General features: G+C 34.0%; 1 protein-coding gene across 1 annotated transcript in view; it reads right to left on the reverse strand.

Moving 5' to 3' along the window:
* LOC140168111 (endothelin-converting enzyme homolog) overlaps positions 1–2,084 on the reverse strand; it is a 50,002-nt gene extending 47,918 nt beyond the window's left edge. Inside the window, exons 1-3 of the mRNA XM_072191415.1 lie at positions 2,060–2,084; positions 1,316–1,433; positions 395–493 (exon numbers count right to left, since the gene is read on the reverse strand). The gene's annotated coding sequence lies outside the window, so the exon portion shown is untranslated. The remainder of the gene's footprint in view (positions 1–394; positions 494–1,315; positions 1,434–2,059) is intronic.
* Between the last annotated feature and the right edge of the window lie 3,916 nt (positions 2,085–6,000).

The following is a 6,000-nucleotide window of genomic DNA, read 5'->3' on the forward strand; positions in this document are numbered from 1 at the left end:
CAACACTGAACAAATCCCTGTTATGGAAATCAAATAGCGTATTTATCGGGTACAGTACCCAAAACATGGACCGCAGGCAGGTTGCGACCCAATCTGGATGACAGACCTAATTGACAAAGTGGTCGCGAACCATAATCATTACATTTTTGAAGAACTAAAATTAGTGGAAATGTTCCGGTCAAAAAATGTTTACATAATACAGAAAAATGAAAATTATTGCTTTTCATTTCGCCGAGAAAATTAATTTTACAGTGAAATTTTGCTCATTTCAACACCAAACTTGATCGTTTGTATTGCCTCATTAAATGGCTGAGTGAGCCTCGTATAACAATAACCATCGATTCACTAGCGTTCTGAGTGTATGAGGAATAAGAATTGATTATAATATACTTACCTAGGGTTATGCATGCTGGTGTGTAACAGGCCTTTGATGGTGTGGAGCTGGTCGGAACAATATCCCCTTTGACGTTGTCTTCAATCTCAACCAAATAAACTAAAGCGTAATAATAAATACATTTTTTTTTTTTTCAAAAGCAAAACATAAACAATGCTGTACTGGTAAGAGCAATTTTTTGGCCTTAGCACATTGATCAGATGTTAATTGTTCAAAACCACACCAAAGTATTCATCTGGTTAAAGCGATTCAGAAAAAGTATAGTTTAGACTACCTGCGATAATGTGCCTCTCGAGTTATAAGCAAAAAGATCAAAGGTCGCATTTTTTCTCTCCACGGGGTCAAAACCTCAAATAAATAAATAAATAAATAAAAATAAATAAATAAATAAATAAATAAATAAATAAATAAATAAATAAATAAATAAATAAATAAATAAATAAATAAATAAATAAATAAATAAATAAATAAAAAAAAACCAAAATGCTCAGGTTTTCATCTAAATGGTTTAATTTGTTAGTTGCAAACAATTCAAATTAAGAATAGTTTGCACCACCTAGGAGGTATCGTTACATAGAATACATCGCCAAATAGGTCACGGTCAATACGGGTATTTTGGTCAGATTTTGTTAAACCACACAAAATTATTGGTTATCACGATTAAAAAAAGTATAGTATTTGTCTATAGGTTTTAAATGTCCCAGTTGGAATCTAAATGTCTTTATACATTATTTATCTCATCGGCATGTTTGACATCTTGTCCCAAATAATGCATTCCGGATTTACAATAACTGTGCCACTTCTTAGGACATTTTTGTCTAAAAGAAATCGACCCCTCCCCTCTTTTTTTTTTTTTTTCTTCTCTTGGACTAACCTTACACTAAGAATATTCATTACAAATAAAAAACGGTTTATACGAACCAATCGCGAATACCAGTCCACCAATTATGACGAAAACTAGCATGAGGCACCAGAATGCACAGACTCCATAGTTCTTACTCTTTGGATTATTTTCCGGATTCTCCATGTTGGAATGAATCTCGTGGAATTCCCGTTGGTTAGTATAAATATATATAAATATAGTATAAATATAGTATAAATTATATAAAAATACTGCGATTATGAAAAGATGATATGAAAAGATAATATCATATTTTGTCATTGTTGCGAGGTTTGGGATATCTAAATTGGGTCTAGTCTATAGACGCCATTTTGTTTTCTTGTTTGTTTCACTTCAAAAACTAATAATTTTACGGAAATCTTTACGGAAATCTCCGTTAGTAAAACTACCGTATTTTTTCCCCGTAAAATTTGTCTGTAAAAATAATCACTTTTCGTAAAAACATTTAAATTCTCATTCTTACGGTAATTGATAATAAAGATTTTTGCCGAACTGTATTGTTTCGAAAACCACTATATAAATAATACCAAATGACACATTGAAATCTGAACTTGTGTCAATGTTTACACTACCACTTGCACATTACATCTTTGAAGTGCACTGATGGGTCTGAATGCTATACAACAAAAGTATTAATATGATTTGTTGATAGTTTCATGTTTATTATAATATTTATTACTGAGTCAAAATAAAAAAAAAAAAAATATAAAATAAGTTTGGCACATTCATATAAATAAAGAATTAAGTAATTAAAAACAACTTACCAAATTTTATGCAACAAGTTAAACTGAAGAGCAGTTACTGACATGAATGACAGCAGAATATTATCCAAACTTGAGTCATTGGTATCTCATGCAAAGGTCAAAATACAATTTTCATACTGCAATTCTATTGAATTTGAACTGAGCATTCTATGTTACGATGTTAATATTATGCATGGGTAGTTTTAGAGGTCAAGGTTAAGAGTTGTTTTACGCTCAATAATTTTCATTTCAAGTCCAGTGATTTCAGTTTGAATAGGTAGAAGTCACAAAGAAGATATCGCACACTTCCCATAATGCATTTCTTCCATTTCAATTTTCTGTACTGATTTGGTATCTAGTGCAACATGTGTTGATAGTGACCGGGGAAAGTGACAAAAAGTACATTGATGAACAGAGGACATCCAGATCTTGCCAAATTTGTTGATTTCTTGACTATCGTCCCATGTTTAGCCATTCTATTCTCAACATGAAAACAAAGCGAGAACAAGTACTTAAAAGTGGGAGTGGTGATGCACCATGTTGCAAAGGATTCTGGGAATGGTAAGATATCGTCTCTGGGTAAAAGTTAAATCAAGTGTCAGAAAAACTCCAGTGTTAAATATTTGTATTCATATTGGCTGCGTGGATAATAGATATCTATAAAGAATGGCCAAGATAAACAATGAACAAAATTATTCTACAAAATGGCAGAAGTCTAAATAATTATTTGCAATATGCGTTTTTGCCTATAAATGTGCACATTGTAAATCCCTATAGCTGTAGGTAACACTTTTAAACACGTAAGGCGTTTAGCCAAATTGTTATTATTTTCTACATGTACCTTATTATATTTTAAAACCTATTCTCTTATACATCACAAATCCAAAATAAAATCAACAGCGTCCCTTTGGGTTTACAAGTTATCACAATTTGAATTTGTATCTAAACACATCTTAAAAACTTATATCCGTCCTAAATACACCAAATGCTGCCGTCCGTTTAGCTATAACGACATGTTTTGATATTATATCAAACATCATGTATAATCTAAACACAAGCTAAACACCACTGTTTAGCTTGTGTTTAGATTATATACAGGTTGATGTTTGATATCTAAACATATATAATATAAACACAAGCTATCGTGGTGTTTAGGATGGGGTTTAAGTGTTTAGGATGCATTTAGATACAAATTCAAAGTGTAACAATTTGTAAACCAAAGTGAGGGTGTTGATATTGTTTTGGATTTGTGATGTGGAGGAGAATAGATTTCAAAATATGAAACCTTTTCCCGAAAAGGTATGTATAGCCAAACGCCTAACGTGTTTAAAAAGTCTTACACAGCAAAAACACTGTTTAAAATGTCGCTGTTTAAAACGATGTTGTTCAAACTTTGAACAACATTGTTTAAAAGACAGTCCTTGAATTTTAAACAGTGTGTGTTTAATTCATGAATAATACCAAAAAGGAACTTTTAAACAACGTTGTTTAAAAGATCGAATTTTGTAAAAGAGGGTTTCCTTCCTTGAAATCAGGGTCAGATTCATCATCATGGCGGATGACTATGTGATTGACTTGCTCCAAAAGTGGGAAATGCCAGACCTAATTGATACATTCAGAGGTAAGTGTTTGGTTTAAATATTGTTTGATGTGATAGAGTAGGCCTATTATATGAACACACAGTTGTGTGTTGTACATGCTAAATGATGCAAGCTGTGCAGTAGTATGCAGCCGTGACAAGTACAGTGTGAGCATACTGCAGTTACTGTCCGTTTTCCTATACACAATACACAGTGCTCTTTCCCATTGACGCGTGACCTTTACAAATAGCCCTACGTTAACAGTATGGGGATATGACTAGTTAACGTCGCTGTGTGAAAAATAACCGGCCAATATTAAAAGTACTCTTCTAAAGTTCTAGAAAATATAGTTTTTAACATGTCCTAAATTTTAGCTAATTTAGATGTTTGGAAATATTCGTACTTTGGTGTTTTAGTTAATGTTATAGGTAATAGTACATTGCTTAGTTAACGTCGCTGTGTGAAAAATAACCGGCCAATATTAAAAGTACTCTTCTAAAATTCTAGACAATATAGTTTTGTAACATGTCCTAAATTTTTAGCTAATTTAGGTGTTTGGAGAGGGTCGTACTTTTGTGTTTTAGGAAGGACATGTAAACGACAGATAACACCAAAAATATGAAGAAATTATTTCCAAACCGTGTTAAGTCAAAAATCATTATGTTGCTCATTTTCAAGAATGCTGGTTTACAAAAAGCACGCCATTGTCTGATTTCGTGAACAAAGCCACACATAACATTGTTTCCTTTCGTTTCCTTTATAATCGGTTACCCAACTGAAGCTATGAATACCAGCTTTATTGCGATATCGCGCATGAAAACAGTCACTTGTGCACAACCTGAGAAGATCCGATTTAATCAGTTGAGCTGTTTCAATGAGTGTTATCTTGGTTTAATAGCTTTTAATGGGGTTAAGTCCTGCAAAGGTCGAGATGAATTCTACTGTAGACATGACTGCATCATGGTGTAAGCTTAACCACATCAAACCGTAATATTTAAAGGGCACTCAGAGATCGGTCAATCCCAAACTACAGTATTCCCCACGCATGTTCTTTTTTTCTTGCAGTTTCAGAATGTTTAGTAGTGTAGTAACTAACCCCTACCAGGAATAAGCAAAATGCTATGTTTTCTAATAAATAGAGGTAAAAGAAGCATCTCCTATGCCCGGGCATAGATTTCGAGTGTGGCTTGCCGGTTTTACGATTCAGATTTCAGTTTCAATTTCAGGGTTGCAAAGTCGCGAACTTATAGCCCAATTGGGCGATTTTTGAAGATTACCCCACGATTTTTTGACAATGTTCTGTCTCATAGAAACTTGGTCGCTGGAATTTTACGAGCAAAATTGAGCCATGTTTTCATGATTGGTTCTCGCAACTTTGGTACATATCTATTTCATAAAAATGGTTAAGAAAAATATTGGGCGACTTTTGGATATTCAGCAATTCGGGCTGAAAATATTGCCAACCCTGAACTGTTTACTTCCTGGTTTTCAGCCAGCCACTCATGTACCATCATCAGAAATACTTTCCTGAATTTTTTTAATTTCGAAGCTGTAAGGAGATGTGGATGTATTCAGCTGGCGGTATTTACCATTGTACAGCTCAGCGAGGGAATTTTGGACCACAAAATAGCAGTAGAAAGAAGGTAAATTGCAAAGAATACGTCAATAACAATATGACGGACTTGTATGGGATGATCATCTCTGATGACATGGCTTCAAAATTCGGCACCCTGAATGTGTGTATGTACAGTAACATGAATAGACTAGTATTTCGAGGATGGCGAACTGCCAGGAAAGTTTGAGCCTTTTGACAACTGCGAGGCCTGTCAAGAACGATTAGAAAAATGTTTCACTGCTAATGATGATGTGATGAGGTGATCATACCTGCTGGAGGATATATGTGAATAAAATAATCCCGATCATCCCATATAGGGTATAATCTTCTTCCACGGTAAACCAAACAGCTTCCGTGATAAAACTTATAGCGCCATCACTTGATGAAAGTACGTTATTAGTAGGCGTGAGTTAAAAGCTATCTGGGCTAGAACAATTGCGACTGTAGGGGTGAGCTTGCCTACAGGTAAAAAAAATACTCGTGGCGGTTATATTAATTATACACGTCTGAGTTTTAGACAATAGGGCAACGGGTGGGTGGAAAGGAGGGTAGGCCTACTACGGGGATGTGCGACAGATTCGGGGTGCATTTTGGTTTATTGATAAAAAATTTAACTCCCATGGCCACCAAACACAATTAAGTCCGACAGATCTCGTGAATGCTAACCTTTTCCTGTATAGTTTAAATAGGCCTATTAATATAATTTTTAAATGCTATTTTATTATTTTGTTAATCTAAAATAGTATAAAATCGTATATGATGCCTTA

This window comes from Amphiura filiformis, chromosome 13 (assembly GCF_039555335.1).
Source record: "Amphiura filiformis chromosome 13, Afil_fr2py, whole genome shotgun sequence".
Lineage (NCBI taxonomy): Eukaryota > Metazoa > Echinodermata > Ophiuroidea > Amphilepidida > Amphiuridae > Amphiura > Amphiura filiformis.